Raw genomic sequence first — 17645 nt, forward strand, 5'->3', positions numbered from 1 at the left:
CACTTTCTTCATTGGATGCTCTTTATTATCCCTGCTTCTTAACATCTTCGGACAATGAATTATGGAAAATCTACAAAGTATATTTGTTAATTCTTTCTGGAAAATGTAAGTATATGAATAGAAGGAAATATTTACATAAACCAAATTGCTTGTTATTTTGAGGCTAAAGAATAAAACTCATTTTTGCTCATTAGTCAAAGGAGACCAGGGAAATCTGTATATCAGTTTTATCAAATTCAATAAAATGGCATTTTCTGTTTTATATAGAGATATTTATGAAACTGATTGTCTTATTTGTGAAGAAATGCATGTTAAGCAAATAAAAAAGATGGTATTGTAAAGGCAAAAGTTTAATTTCAGCACTTACCCTTTTAGGAAAATAACATAATTGAAACTGTGGAACTAAAAGTAATGATGTCTTATAGCAACAAAGACAACAATATTTAGGAAAACAAAAGCATTTTAAAACAATAAAGCTGATATAGTGGATATCATGTGAACAAATAGTTAATTTATTAATAATATATTATTTTATGGAATATATTTCTTAGGTTTCTATGGCATAAAAACAGAAAGAAATTCTTTAAGTGATTTAACTTTAAAGGGGAAAAAGAAAATCCAGCCAAGTGGAATATAATCTTGCATAAAGGAGAAAAGTAGCAAGGGATTTGGGGATCCTCCAGTTCTGTGATTCTCATATGACAGGAGGAAAAATATACAAAAACACTTAAATGAACTGAACTTTTCAATCACTAAGCATATTTTTCAAAGTGCAAGTCACTATGCTAAACAGAAATGAGAGCCTTGGAATAATGAAATATCTCATGAAAAATAAATGAAAGAAAAAGACATGTCTAATTACAAGAAGCAGATAGGTTCATTTGGCTTTTGAGATAAGAATTTTAGACTATAAACAACTTATTAAAACTCATCATTTGAAATCATCCCCTAAAATTATGAGAATTTTGTTTCAAGCAAGTTTGGTAAGTTCAGACTTCAATGTAGAAGTTTTTTTGGACAAAACAGGGGGCACTTTTTAAAAATTAAATTATTCTTTTGTGAGCACTTCTAAATTATTAATTCCACTACTCTTTGGCTTAAGACTTAACTTTTGGGATCACTGACACATTTGCAAACCCTCTGTACTTAGGAAAATGCAGATCTACTCATGCATAAGACATTGTATTTCAAAGGGCACTTGGAGTTTTAGGTTTAGAATCTCTGGTTTATGCCCTTATTTAACTATGTCACCCCTTTGGAGTAGGACAATTTATTAAGTAGTGTTTTTTATTTAATTCTTTTGTTTTCCCATAAGACAATTTAAAGAAGATAGAAATGGTGCATTTTGCTCCAGAAGATGGTAAACCAGTAATATTATGCAAGGTATGCCCAATACAAAAGTGTATGGCAGTGGAGGTGAGGTGGAGGTAGAGATGGGGTGAGGGTTGAGGGTTGAAATCGTCAATTAATGAGGCTGTTAGCTGAGCTGTAGACAGCTTGGAGAGGAAGCACATTTTAATTGATTTGCCCAGAAGGATGCCTTTTCAATTGTTTGTGTTGGTTCCCGCCCTGCATTCCAGGTCCTCTAATTTGACTATATACAATGAGCATAAAGAAAATGTACTTGTATACAAAAGAATACACATACACACACACACACACACTCCACATAAACAGATTTTGAAAACTAATGTAGTTTAGTTTAGTTTTCCAAAACTAGATTATTCTGCATCTAGTTTTCATTCATACTTTTTAATCTCATTTCCACTCTTAGGAAGATGATTCTTTCTTTGTGTTTCAACTCATCACTGAAGATCTAGATATGACAAAAAATATTCACCAAGGTAGATTCTCTTTTCTTACGTCATTTTTAGATAGTAAGAAAGATTATTGTGTATTCCATACAGCTCTGGACACAAACTAAGAAAAGAGACTTGAGGCTCCTTAGGAGAGAAGAGGATTTTTATTTAATTCTTGCGTGTATGTGTACAACAGCTTCACCTCCATCGCTCACAAGGAGTTTGGATACTTAATCTGAATCTCACTTTTCATCTTATTAACCCTCCTGGATCAGTGCTTGTTGAAACACACTACAGCATTCCCTGAAGCCAAACTTCATCCATGTAGAAAAGCACATCTGTTCCCTCCAAATCTCTACCCTGCCTAAGTAACCATCCTCAGGTGGCTTCTAGAAAAACGGAAACTTTATGAGTCCAAACAATATCCACTTTTGCCACCTTAGTTATGCTCTCTACTCAAGCAGAGAGCCCTGGCTAGCTGAGAGAATTCTGATGGATTTACATTGAGCCAATCCTCCTATCAAGAGGAAATCTTTCTTTCTGTGCCTTCAATAAATTTTCCTTCAAACACAGAAGACCCCTGTGACTCTGAGGCTTTATTATCATTATCATTATTATTATTATATTAGCAGCTATTTGCTATTTCTCTTGCAAAGAATTCTGTCATGTGCCTTTATGTTTATTGTCTAAATTAAACAACCTTTTATGGTCAAGTTTAGTGCAAATTCAGTCTTGCTACCAACATGCTCACGAAACATGCAATAAATATTGTTGCTGTTGATGAGTTCAGGAACTGGATTTTGCCAGTGCCCACTATGATCGACAGCTGCACCAGAATTGGATGTAGTCATTGTCTAGCATCGGCCCCCACGTGCTACACAAATCTGGAGAGGCTGTCAGAATGCCTAGTGTATGGCGCTCTGCCCTGCATCCCAGGTGTTACGGGTTCAACCTCCCTTGTGTCGGTCCAGCCCTGATGGCATGAAGCAGAGTTAAAGTTGCTGCAGATGCTTTTGATTCAAATGCATGCTGAGCTCTCCCTGATCAGCATGTTTCTTTGGGTGATATCACAATTTCAGCTTGTTCAAGCTGTCTACATTCCTGTTTACTTAGGTTTGAAAATGAAACTTTAGCACTCAAATTAGTACTGACAGTACAACCTGCAAGGGTTCTAAATCCTCATTTGCCTTCATTCTGAGGGACAGCGTTCTATTTTCAGAGCAATATTGTTTCATATCAAAATTGCTCTCCTGGTTTGAAAACATAATGACATGAAGACACATGAAATGAAAACTCCGCATTCTCAATTTTAAATGCAGTGATCTGGGAGTGAAAAACAGCACCAAAGGGCATCAAATTCCTTGACCACTGGCATTGTTTCTTTCTTTCGTTTTTCCCAAGGAGCACAGAGGCATGTGTAAACAAGAGAAAGGATATATTCAAGGTGGTAATTCAATGGTGCATGAAGATGATGCTTTTTTTTCTTAATCTATAAACAAATTCTGACCTACAAGGTTTTCTCCTGCTGGGATTCTGATTGTACTACTTAGAGACACAGTATCACAATGAACTGAGGGTAAGTCACACTGCCCCCAACAGGCCAGGATTCGAGGCTGGATGGTCAAAGGAAAGAAACCCCAGAGAGAGTGAACCACTTCTCATTCTAGCTCATTCCTATTAGATGGGAAACCTGGGGGTAAAGTCACAAAAATATAGCCTGTTTCCTTATGGAACAATGGTCAATTTGTATGTGAGCCACGGCGTTCACCCCTGGCTGCATTTCAGATTCATCTTAAGAGATTTTTCAAAATCTACATACCTGGGTGCCATCCAGACTAACCTAAATCAGGATTTCTGGGCATGAGGCCCAGGTCCTGGTGTGATGCAGTGCTCCCCAGGCTCATACAGTTGCCCAGATCAGCAGGATATCATGCTCTCTTTATCCAGACAGATAAGCAACCCCCTGTTTTCCACCCCATACCTCACATGGGATGTCAGTGTTAAACGGTGCCTCTGATTATTGAGACCTTTTGGGATTCTGCATCAAAAACAGACTTGTCTCCTACAGGAGTCCTTCTTGCAGCCAGCCTCCTCCTCTGCAAACTTTCATTCACTTTCTGACATCCAAAAATTAGTTTCCACCTCTTGTCTGGTCTTATCTCCTCATTTTGAAGGATTTCTACTTTTCCCCCCTCCATTTGCCAGCATTTTAATGATGTCTTGAGAAAGAGTAGAGACCTCAGTATTTACTACACCATGTTTAACCAGACACATTTCCTTTTTCAAATATCTGAATTTCCTGTCTTTGTAGGGACCTTTGCTTTCCCTGACTGTCCATCTCTCTAGCCTCCACTAGAGAACGCTATTGCAACCACCTAAGACAACTGTACCTTCAACCCTCATCTATCTCAGAAACATCAATTTACTTGTCACACATCTTTAGCCGTTTCTAGTATTGTGGGGAGGAAGAACATTTCACATTACTCCAGAAGCATTTTTTTCTCTTCATGCCTCCATTCCACCTTCCCAGGTCAGTCAACACTCTCTCTTTTCAAAGTTCCCCTTCCCAAATCATTCTCATAGTCCACCTAGCAAGAGATCTTTCAAACTCTCTAAATATAACTCCCTGTTACAACAAGATTAAGAGAGAAATGATTGTTAAGTCAAAAGATTTAGGAAAGGACTTAGAATTTTTATTAAAGAAGAATCTTTGTAAACAGTGCTATAACCCATTCTTTTCTATCTTAAATGAAATCTTGTAAAGATGAAAATAAAAAAGGGCCTAGATTCCTTGTTTTAAATAAAAACAATAAAGTATGTGGTCAAAAAATTCATAGAACTGAACCATAGAACATGAAATTGGTAAGCTTTCTATCACCTCCCACAAAACTCCATCCCAAGTCTGTTAACTAAATGTTGAGTTTTAAACCAGCTTTTTCACTCCCCTCTTTCACTTTCATCAAAAAGTTCTTTAGTTCTTCTTCACTTTCTACATATCTGAGGTTATTGATACTTCTCCCAGCAGTCTTGATTCCAGCTTGTGCTTCATCCAGACTGGCATTTCACATGATGTACTCTGCATATAAGTTAAATAAGCAGGGTGACAATATACAGCCTTGTATTCCTTTCCCAATTTGGAACCAGTCTGCTGTTCCATGTCTGGTTCTAACTGTTGCTTCTTGACCTGCATACAGATTTCTCAGGAGGCAGGTAAGATTTCTCTGGTATTCCCATCTCTTTATGAATTTTCTACGGTATGTTGTGATCCACACAGTCAAAGCCTTTGGCGTAGTCAATAAAGCAGATGTTTTTCTGGAATGCTCTTGCTTTTTGTATGATCCAGTGGATGTTGGCAATTTGATCTCTGGTTCCTCTACCTTTTCTAAATCCAGATTGAATATCTGGAAGTTCTCGGTTCACGTATTGTTGAAGCCTAGCCTGGAGAACTTTGAGCATTGCTTTGCTAGCTTGTGAGATGAGTGCAAATATGTGGTAGTTTGAATATTCTTTGGCATTGCCTTTCTTTGGGGTTAGAATGAAAACTGACCTTTCCAGTCCTGTGGCCAATGCTGAGTTTTCAAAATTTGCTGGCATATTGGGAGAGTGAAAAAGCTGATTTAAAACTCAACATTCAGAAATCTAAGATCATGGCATCCAGTCCCATCACTTCATGGCAAATAGATCAGGAAACAAGGGAAATAGTGACAGACTTTATTTTCTTGGGCTCCAAAATCACGGCAGATGGTGATTGCAGCCATGAAATTAAAAGATGCTCGCTCCTTGGAAGAAAAGCTATGATCAACCTAGACAGCATATTAAAAAGCAGAGACATTACGTTGCCGACAAATGTTTGTCTAATGAAAACTATGGTTTTTCCAGTAGTCATGTATGGATGTGAGATTTGGACCATAAAGAAAGCTTCGAGCTGATGCTTTTGAACTGTGGTGTTGCAGAAGACTCTTGAGAGACCCTTGGACTGCAAGGAGATCCAGCCAGTCCATCCTAAAGAAAATCAGTCCTGAATATTCATTGGAAGGACTGATGCTGAAGCTCAAGATCCAATACTTTGGTCACCTGAGGTGAAGAACTGACTCATTGGAAAAGACCCTGAATCTGAGAAAGATTGAAAGCAGGAGGAAAGGGGATGACAGACGATGAGATGGTTGGATGGCATCACCAACTTGATGGACATGAATTTGAGCAATCTCTGGGAGTTGGTGATGGACAGGGAACGCTAGCGTGCTGCAGACCGTGGGGTCACAAAGAGTCTTACACGACTAGTGACTGAACTGAACTGAAAGTGAAGTCGCTCAGTCATGTCCAACTCTTTGTGACCCCATGGACTGTAGCCTACCAGGCTCCTCCGCCCATGGGGTTTTCCAGGCAATAAAACTGGAGTGGGTTGCCATTTCCTTCTCCAGGAGACCTTCCCCACCCAGGTATTGAACCCAGTCTCCCTCATTGTAGGCAGACGCTTTACCATCTGAGCCACCAGAGAACTGAACTGAACTAAATGTTAATACTTTATTCCCCATATACTCACGAATACAGAAATATATATGTGTGTGTGTGTGTGTGTGTGTGTGTGTGTGTATCTTGCAATATTAATGTTTTGCTCTGTAAAAAGAATTTCACTTCTAACTCTGCTATATAGCATTTTAAATTTGATATAATGTGGAAGTCTAGAAAAAAACTCAAACTTGCATGTCCAATTTGATGACAGTAGAAATGTCTACGGGAAGTAAACAGGGAATACTTGATCATCATGCAGAAATACTCAATATCCAACAAACATTACTTTATCTTTGAAAAATCTGAAAGCATCTCTAAAAAGAAACTTTTGCAGAACTTATAAACTTCTTCTATCTCAAGTTATTTCTCAGTGTTGGTTTAATTATAATTTTAATTACCTTTTTCTCACTTTTTTTAAGTGTTAGCAGTAATGGAAAATTCAGATGGATTACTGATGCCATCTCTAGAGAGATACCTGAATTCAGTTCAAAACAAAATCACCCTGATCTGTAAACACTTTAATAAATTCACTGAAGCTTAATGACTTCAATTGTTCTCACCATCACATATGTCCCTAAAACCATGCTAACTGCATATGTTTCACAACTGTAACAAAAATAATTATTTTCAACTTCAAGATTTTGAAGCTCTGCCATTGTCAAAAAGCTAAACCCAATCTACACGCTTGACCACATTTAAAAATTTGAAACTCTGGTTTGTATTTAGAAGTTTATTACAATTATATGACATGTGTGTATGTATGTAGATATGTAAATGCATATGTACATATGAGTATATTATACATACATTTATATTCCCCATAACCTTTACACACACATACACATGCATACACATAGTTTAAGTTCTTAGAAAAATGGAATTAGAGGTACTTGAGAGCTGAGGTGAATTTTTTTTTAATAGTCTCAAATTATCTTTTTAAAGTATCCTCTTTTTAGATTAAATCATACTTCTGTTTTTTAAAAAATAAACACATTTAGGAAATTTTAAAGATTAAATGTGATTCTGCTAAATTGATGCTTTTTCAGAGCATCTCTGTGTAAAACCAGAGGACCGGATGCCAACGGAAGGTCTGGTGGTAGTGGGTGTAGGGGCCTACCTTTGTCCTGTTCTTGAATGTTTAAATCTATAGCTACTTCACACAGAAGAATCAGTTGGGCCTGGTTGGCTGGTATATCATCAGGTATAAAAGAGGCAGTTTGGATTTCAATAAATGAACCCAAGCCACTACCCACCTCCTTTCACTTAGAGTTGTAAAGAAACATGTCACAGCTCCTAGACCTGGACTTCACAGGAGTCCACACTGGGCTTTGCTCATCTGGAAACAAACGGGGATATGAACAGGGATCACATTATAGAAACTAAACATCTCAGAGGTTAAATAACTAAAACTATGTGACAATTCAATCTCATCAAATAATTTTTGAAAACCCACACTGTGTCTAGAATGGGACTAAACTATGGGGTTAACTAAAAGAAGTGGTGCTCTTCTGTATTTTAAAATCTGAGCTGGTTGCAGAAGTTAGTTTAAAACAGGAACCAGGTTCGATGCATGAGACAGGGTGTTCAGGGCAGGAACACTGGGATGACCCTGAGGGATAGGATGGGGAGGAAGGTGGGAGAGGGGTTCAGGATAGGGAACACATGTATACCCATGGCTGATTCATGTCAATGTATGGCAAAAACCACTACAATATTGAAAGTCATTAGCCTCCAATTAAAATAAATTACTTAATTAAATTAAGAAAATAAAACAGGAACCAGTTGGAGAACAAAAGTCATTTAATTTTGAATATTAGAATTGCAAATAGTCGATTTCTGCCAATAGGCCATTACTGTGCTCGTGATAAATAGCCAAAATGGACAAGGCATCCACCCTCAGATAACTGAGGGTCCTACTGTCCTTCATCTTCTCTGTTCTCTCACTCTAGGAGCCATCCTAACTCTGTGGTTTCCTTCCTGGACTCTGCCCACACCCCCTTATCTGTCTCCCATCTTATGCAGAGCAGACACTCTAAAGTCTCGGCAGGGATGGGTCATTAGAGAAGTCAGCACTCAGCTTACACGAACAGAGGTGATCTGCAATAAATACGAATTTTCCTCACCATTTCTTTTCTCTACTTAAGCTCCTTGTCTGTGTCATTGTGTATATATAGCAGACACATCCCAACATACCTCTGAAAATGGATCTCTGCTGCTGAACTGCTGGTTGACAGTTACGTGCATACAGGGAGTTTTTTATGAGATGTGGACTCACTTTTTTTTTCAGGAATGCATCCATAAGGATGATAGAAACATTGGATAACTTTAAAATTACCACATAATAATAATACAGAAATTGACTAGTTGCAATTATACAAAGGCTGTAGCCATAACTGAGTTGCTAACTATGTTGAAATACAATGTATTAATAAGGTAAGAATCAAAGTTTAGGAAAGAAATCCCCTCCACGTCACTAAATACGTAGTACTGATATGCCTTGATTTTAACTTGTTCTACAACTATGTTGCTTCTGGTTGGTGCTGGGCTTGCAATGAAATCAGCTGTGATTAATTAACTCCATTAGGAAACTCAAGTATGAAATATTTCAAATCAACTCAAAGTGCATATTTGAAAATTATAAATGGTTTTAAACTTTAAAAACAATCCATCATCTTCTCTAGAGCTAGGTTTTCCCCAGTATTAATGTTGCCTCCAATTATGCACATTTTTGCACATGACTATTAACTACAGGTCTACAGGGGAAAGTCTCAGGCTCAAATTTGCAGTTTTAAGATAATTTATCCATCACTTGTTTTTATAACAGAGTTATAAGTATAAATACACATGACTTCCTCTCGTGGCTTTAGTACTGCCTTTCTTTCTATTAATAGTTTCTCTCTTTTTTCTTAGATATGTCTTTCAAATTTTCTTTAGGAAACCATGCTTCAGAAAGCATAGATGAAGCCCTAGCTGCCTCAAATTGGGATTCATCACTGAATTTGCACCAAGTTCACACCCCTCCCCCTTTGCTGTTCCCAGTTAATGATGAGCATGGGAACTAGGGGTAGCACTGCCCACCCTTTCCTGCCTGCCCAGGACTCATCCAAAGGATAACCTATGTTGGGGAACTTCCCATTGTTTCAGCCAAATTTTGGAGGAATCAATTGCACATGACATCTTCCTACCTAGTCCTTCCTTCTCTGTCTCCTTTCACAGGTATCAGATCCACATCTTGGTGTGACATTTCTCCCCTCCTATTCCTTTACTCTCTCATGTTTATCCTTTGCAGGTATTTCCCCCACTAAATCTCTTATACATCTATCTAATTCAGTCTGCTCCTTTGAAAATCTAAACTAGCATTTTTATAGGATTATTTCAACTGTCCCTTTAATGTTAAAGTTTCCCTTGGTTCCATTTTCCACTTTTTGTACTTTGTACCATAACTCATTTAAATTACTTCCATATACATACAACATAGCATCCTTTTATTAATATGTCTCAAGTGTTTATCTTAGATACACATCACTTTCTGGTCAAACAAACTGTATGTATAGCTCATTGTTAGACATTTAATTTGCAAGACCTACAGGCACCATAAAATCAGCACATGAAGCACTGAGTATCAACATTCTAAACACACCAAAACCACTCTCTTATTATGTAGGGGCTTCCCAGCTGGCTCAGTGGTAAAGAATCTGCCTGTAGTTCAGGAGATGCCTGTAAAGTAGGAGATGCAGGTTTGATCTCCAGGTTGGGAAGGTCTCCTCAGTAAGGAAATGGCAACCCACTCCAATATTCTTGCCTAGGAAATCCCATGGACAGAAGAGCCTGGTGGGCTATAGGCCTTGGGGTCATAAAGAGTAGGACAGGACTGAGCAACTAAGCACACAACACATTATCTAGCTCAGTAAATTCTAATACCGTCAACTCAGTTACACAGCTGGTATTCCTCTCTAATTTCTCCATCCCTTCATCGAGTCATTATGATCTGTCAATATTCCTTTCTGAATACCTCATGCCTCTATGCTTTCGTGCTTTGCATCAGCTGTGAGTTAATGTTTACAAAGAGAGGAAAGCTAAATACCAAGTGTCTGCAAGGAGGCTTTCAAAGAGAACCAACCTTATTCAAGATGCATGAGTCCAGGAAATCTCAACAAATGAAAGTACCACTTATGTCTAATATGTGTGCAATGTGGGGCTAAAGACTGAGGCATTGTTTAAAAGTCTATATACGGAGTTTTAGATTCTCCACAGCCAGTCGATTGCTGGATTCTGAAAGTTTCTTCTGAAGATAAACTGAGTCAGAGCAGCTCCAGAATCTAAGGGACTCTGCAAAATACAAGAGGGGTGGATGCTGATCTGAGAAGCAAAGTGCTGTGCCTTGAAAGGCAAAATTCTTCCTCCTGGCTACTGCTTGGTTCCAATAACTTTGGTTTGGAGTCAGGCATAAAATCACCACCTTTTGCTTTTCCCCTAAGATAAGAAATTGAAAAAATCTTATTAGGGGAAACTGAACAGCCTATACAGAAAGACAAAAGACAAATGACTTGGAAGGGTTCTCTCATCACACAGCTGAGTTCCTCCTGGATCAAATCTTCTAGCAAAATTCATCAGTGGACAACTTCCACCGTAATCACAAGGCTTCCATGTCATTTTTCAATGGTTTGTCTTAGAAAGAAATGGTCAGCCCCCAAACTGCCAACTTCCAAGTGTAAGAACCAGCTAAAAACATTTTCCTATAAGAAAGACTCAAAATGTTTCTTTCATTCATCTTTTATCAGGGAGAAGAAAAAAGGGGGAGAGGAGTTAGTAAGAGAAAAACAGTGGATGCAACAGAAATGAGACCCACAGGAAAGACAAGGGAAAACCAGAGGGAGAGCTCTGGTTTTTTTTTTTGTTACCGCTGAGCTCTCCTCAGTGGTAACTCAGGAGAAATAATCCCACTAGGAACACAGAGGTCTCCTGGAAGTACCCTCACTGGGTGACGGTAAGAACAGAGGTTGATGTATATGACAAAACACAAAATAGCATTTAGGGTAGTTTTATGCTTCTCTTAGTTGATTTGGGAAGAATATTTGATGGAATGCAGGAAATGACAGTAATTAGCTCTAGGAATTTTTTTTTTTTTAAAGGAAGTATAATCAGAGAAGACAACCTAGCAGAGATCTATGTGAATACAATTACGATAAGATAAAAGTTGAATATGGATTTAACTAAAATTTGTGATACTAAAAATGAAAAGATTCATGAGAGTAAACTATTCTCATTTAAAAAAAAAATTATACAGGTATCTTAAGAAAAGAGGAAGATGGCTGTTCACTTGAGCAGATGATCTCAGACATTACTGGGTGTCAGAATCACCCAGTTGTTGTTTTCTTGTTCAGTCACTCAGTCAACCTTTGCAAAGTCTACTCTTTGCAACCTCATGAACTACAGCAGGCCAGCCTTCCCTGTCCTTCACTGTCTCCTGGAGTTTGCTCAAACTCATGTCCATTGAAACAGTGATGCCATCCAAACATCTTATCCTCTGTTGCCCTTCTCCTTTTGCCTTCAATCTTTCCCAGCATCACGGTCTTTTCCAATGAGTTGAATCTTCTCATCAGGTGGCCAAATTATTAGACAGAGCTTCAGCTTCAGCATCAGTCCTTCCAATGAATATTCAGGGTTGATTTCTTTTAGGACTGACTGATTTGATCTCCTTGCAGTCCAAGGGACTCTCAAGAGTCTTCTCCAACACCACAGTTCAAAAGCATCAGTTCTTGGGCACTCAGCCTTCTTTATGGTCCAACTCTCACATCCATACATGACTACTGGAAAAACCATAGCTGTGACTATATGGACCTTTGTCGGCAAAGTGATGTTTCTGCTTTTTAACACCGTCTAAATCTGTCTAGGTTTGTCATAGCTTTTCTTCCAAGGAGCAAGTGTCTTAATTTCATGGCCGCAGTCACTGTCCACAGTGATTTTGGAGCCCAAGAAAATAAACGCAGTCACTTTTTCATTGTTTCCCCATCTTTTGCCATGAAGTGATGAGAGGTTTGTTAAAAAGGGAATTACTGGATCCCATTCTCAGGTGTGACTGAAGAATGTGCATTTCTAATAAGTTCCCAGGTGATGCTCCTGCTGTGATCTGGGACCCACACTTTGACAGACTCTGCTATAGGATATTTCACTTGCTATGCTAGATCACTGAATCATCCCTTGTAGCAGGGCTTATTTTTTATAGATCTTTAATAAAGATGCTGGCGATATGACAAACATCCTTAAAATGTAGTAAACAAAGCCTTACTCCCTCCTCTCTTGCCCCCTATTTACTCACTAATTTTAATCCCTTGCTATGTCCTAAGGGGGAGGGGGTAAACTCTTGCCTGATAAATAAAGAGATCCAGTTAATCTGCACAGTAAAAGTGACTCTAGGGAAAGGCCATAGAAAAGCAGTAGTTGGTTATATCTGTATGTAATTTAAAGCATGCCAGAAGAGAATTGAATTCCAATCTCTGTGTTAATTTTGGCTCTTTATGTAGATTCCTTACTTGGGAAAAGATAAGGGAGCACCTGGAGGAGTCCTGTCTTTGGGAATCATCCCATAGATGATGAAAATGCGGAGCAATGAATTCTGAAACTGAAACAGTAGCTTTGTTTTCCCCTCAAGAATTGAGTTTTAACTATTATCTAAGGGTAAGAAGTCAAAGATGAGTATAGAGTCAGCAAAGAAGGGCTTTGTGTGAATTGATCTCTGCTTGATTCCCAAACCCACAGGAGTAGTCTTGGAACACTCAGCCAGATGCAAGTAGAATTAACCTATATTCATTTCTGTGCTCCAAAGGGGAAAATATCATCCTTAAGTACCAAAAAGAAAAATCACTGAAAAAATAGATGTAGGCAACACTACCAAAGCTAATTCTAAATTGTAATACTTACCACTCTTAAATCATTTCCTACTTAGGTGCTCTTTTTCAATAATGCATTTTGTTACTGCCAGTTTTCTGCATGCAAAATTCTAATGTAGCATTTGAGTGAGAGAGAAGGGGATTGCTTCCATCATAAGCCATCACTTTTTTTCTAGTGTTTTAACTACTTTTCCAAAGCACTTTCCCATCTGTTATACTTATAGTTTTACTTTCAGAGCTGAGAAGAAATGCTTTGTTTTGGTTTCTTGGGGAATCCTTAACTTACTGGATTTCCTAAAAGTAGTGCAAGTTTACTGAGGGATAAGTCCCCAGTCCCTCTTCCGATCTAATTACTTAAGTACACACTTCAAGGTTAATCTCCTCCAGCACTTAGCTCTCCCTGGAGGCACCTACAGAAGCTAAGAAACAAGCTGGTCCAAGTTCCTTCACTACGAAGTTGTGAACAAATCAGCAACCTTCTTCTCCTACTTGAGCAAGTACTAGAAAGAGTAGAGGCTAAATATGAATACAAATTCATGTGGAGATAATTTAAAGAATTGTAGAAGTGAGTGGATGCTTGTAATTACCTATCAAGCAAAGCAGTCCTCTTACAAAGAGGCTCCTATGGGTGCTTCCTAGAAAGTGTGTCACTAATCCCAAACTATTGGTAAGCAATGGAATGCATTACCAAGTTCACAGATTTGTTTTAAATTCTCATAGCCCCTCAAACATGAAAGAGGAAAATGTGAGCTGCATAGTGGTAGAGGATTCATGTTTCCTTACTTCCTTTCAATAGATGCAATATGCATGCATTAGTTCTTAACTTTATGATTATTACTTTATTTTCTTTGGTCATAAAGCTTTTAAGAATCTAATTAGCACAGAGAACTATATTCACCAGACTATTCAATATCCTCTGATAAACCATAAAGGAGAAGAATATTTTAAAAAAGAATGTATATATATATATATACATATATATATATACATATGTATATATATATATGTACAACCCACTTTGCTGTGCAGCAGAAATTAACAAAACATTATAAATCAACTATACATCAATAAAAATAATATTAAAAAAAGGAATCCAAGAAAATACCCAGACCACTCTCTCCTATCCAAACCTACAAACAACATTTTGCCTATTGTTTCAAGAGATTCGCAAATTCATTAAAGCTCCTTTTCTGAGCCTCAGTTTAATAATTTCTGATAGTGACACTATCAGAAGTTAGAGCATCTTCCAACCTTGGCCACGTCATTTACAAACGCTTTAGCTTTGTCCAATTGAACTTTGAAGTTTTCAGGTTCTCCACTTGTAAAACTGACACCATAATGTGTGTCCTACCTTCTTCACAGAAGAACAAGGTAGAAGTATGCCTATTTTAACTGTCATGCCAGCCACCACGCCTGAAATAGCACTCTGATCTTGTGGGAAAATATCCTCCCCTCCTTTAAAATAATTTTGGTAGTATGATCAGCCAAGATGCTTCAATATTCCCTCGCCAAGGGCTGGGCACAGTACAAAATGTCACACTAGTTACACATTTCCTTGAACCTTGAATGTAGTGACATACAGTCTAAAAATGTTTGTTTCTTTCTAACAGCAGTGCTGTGATTATAATCTCTAACTCCTTTATCCAAAAGGCTGCAGATAAAAACTGACAATCAGTTGGGAATAAAGAAAGTGCTTCTTTTGTTGCCCTTCAATAATGTTTTATAGGAATAAATACATGGAAAAGCAGACATGCATTGACTTGCAAATCTGGTTTGCAAGTCAAATACCAGAAGGTTCACTCCATGAAAGCAGGTACAACATGGTGCCTGTCTTTTCACTCTGGGATGCCCAGCACCCAGAATAGTAACTAGGATAAAGTGATATTAATAAATATTTATAGACTAAATGGAAGAACAGAATGAGGTGATATCCATGAAATAGGCAGTGGCCATATTGCATAGGTTGCTCCAGACCATGTTAAAAGAGTGAATTTAATTAATTGTCTCAACCCACAAGACAGTTTTAATCAGAGGTGATTTGCTCAGTGCTTAAAGTTACACTCAACGTGTGTTTCTCAGCAAGATCCACACTTAACTTTTATAGAAAGTGCAAAACACTATTCTAAAAATTAGAGCATGGTAAAACTATGCAACTAGAGAAAAAAACATAGCCATGAGATAAGGATTTTAGGATTACAAATCCCATGTATTTCTTTGTATAAAATATTTTATGATTTGCAAAAACATTGTTATTAATAATAATTTTATTAAATCTCCACAGGAGAAGCAAGGTATCTCATCTTGATGAATTATTAATTCCATAAAAGTGCTTTACCTTTCTTGACAGATTTTTTATTAACACTTTCATACTTATCTGATTCCATGAACTTATTTACTAATGAGAGGAAGCATTTTCCATAGTGAACTGAGTTGCACATGTTTCCTCTGCTAGACTTCTATGCCTCGGTCGTTGAAGCTACAAAGGCCGTGTGGTCAGTGGTATTATCCATTCCAGTTGATAAGTACAAGAATAGGCGGACCGTATTATAGGGTTTCCAGTACTCCCATTCAAATAACCTGTCAGTGTAATATGATGCCAATGAACTCTACTTTCATTTTTAGGACTTCACAAAATAATTCTAACATTCATTTCAAAGAATATATTCATTTTCTATGAGAGTTTTTTTTAATAACAATAATGAGTGGGTACTTGCCCTTGATAAATTAAAATAGACTGTAATAATTTTTTAGAGTTTTTGTTTTGAAATAGTTACAGATTCACAGGAATTTGGAAAAGAGTGGAGAGATTTTACCCCCATCCTCACATCTTAATCATAATCACTATCAAAACAAAGAAATTAAAACTGGCACAGTGTGTGCACTTGGTTTTATGTCATTTTATCAGATGTTGAAATTTCTGTTACCAGCACCACTGCAATCAAGAAAGAAACATATGGTATCATCACAGAGCACTGCCTTAGGCTTATCATCAGTCAGCCTCCTTAGTCTCGTAAACCAAAGACCCTGACCTGAAGTATCCAAAACTTTGGTTAATGGTGAGGGCTCCAATTGGTCAAACCTCACCTTCCTCATGTACACCTTCCATATCCAACTGTGAAGCCAGTTATCAAAATTGTGGGTACAATTATGCATGTCTAAAAAATAATTTGTAAATGAAAGTATTGAATCATAAATGAAATCAATTCAGAAGGAGATTTTGAGAATCCCATGAATTTGGTTTAAAGCAAATAATCACATGCATAAAAATTCTGCAAAAAATAGGTGAGTTCAGCCAAGTTGCAGGATACAAGTTCAACATATCAAAATCAATGGTGTTTCTATATACTAACAAGGAGTAGAGTTCAAGATGGCAGAGCGGAAGGCTGTGTGCTCATCTTCTTGCACAAGAATTCCAAAATTGCAACTAACTATTGAAAACAATCGATAGGAGGATGTTGAAACAAAAAAAGAGATACCCCACATCCAAGGACAAAGAAGTCAAAATGATCAATATTGAAATCTGATTGATTATATTCTTTGCAGCCAAAGATAGAGAAACACTATACAGTTAGCAAAAACAAGACTGGGAACTGACTGCGGCTCAGATCATTTACTCCTTATTGCAAAATTCAGGCTTAGATTGAAGAAATGAGAGAAAACCACTAGTGTAAATGATCTAAATCAAATGTATGTCCTAAATCAAGGATGACCTAAATCAAATCCCTTACCATTATACAGTGGAAGTGATGAATAGATTCATGGCATTAGATGTGGTAGACAGAGTGCTTGAAGAACTATGGACAGAGGCTCATAACATTGTAAAGGAAGTGGTGATTAAAACCATCCCCAAGAAAAAGAAATGAAAGAAGGCAAAGTGGTATTCTGAGGATGCCTTACAAATAGCTGAGAAAAGAAGAGAAGCAAAAGACAAAGGAGAAAGGAAAAGATTAACCCAACTGAATTCAGAGTTCCAGAGACTAGCGAGGAGAGATAAGAAAGTCTTAAGTGAACAATGCAAAGAAACAGAAGAAAACTAAAAAAAAAAAAAAAAAAGGAAAGCATAGAGATCTCTTCGAGAAAATTGGAGATACCAAGGTTACATTTCATACAAAGATGGGCACAATAAGGGACAGAAACAGCAAGGACCCTAACAGCCACAAAAGAGATTAAGAAGACGTAGCAAGAATACACAGAAGAACTATACAAAAAAAAAGTCTTAATGACTTCGGTAATTACTATGGTGTGGTCATTTGCCTAAAGCCAGACATCCTGAAGTGTGAAGTCAAGTGGGCATTAGGAAGCATTATTACCAACAAAGCTAGTGGAGATGATAGAATTCCAGCTGAGCTATTTTAAATCCTAAAAGATGATTCGTTAAAGTGCTGCACTCAATATGCCAACAAATTTGGAAAACTCAGCAATGGCCACAGGATGGGAAAATGTC

General features: G+C 37.5%; 1 long non-coding RNA gene across 1 annotated transcript in view; it reads right to left on the reverse strand.

The window, feature by feature from the left end:
* LOC145542910 (uncharacterized) overlaps positions 1-17645 on the reverse strand; it is a 178604-nt gene that overhangs the window by 61619 nt on the left and 99340 nt on the right. Inside the window, exon 3 of the long non-coding RNA XR_014080246.1 lies at positions 7565-7647. This is a non-coding gene — a long non-coding RNA (uncharacterized LOC145542910). The remainder of the gene's footprint in view (positions 1-7564; positions 7648-17645) is intronic.

The sequence above is a fragment of the Giraffa tippelskirchi genome, chromosome 3 (genome assembly GCF_054371585.1).
Source record: "Giraffa tippelskirchi isolate mGirTip1 chromosome 3, T2T-mGirTip1v1.2.pri, whole genome shotgun sequence".
In the NCBI taxonomy this organism is placed as follows: Eukaryota; Metazoa; Chordata; class Mammalia; order Artiodactyla; family Giraffidae; genus Giraffa; species Giraffa tippelskirchi.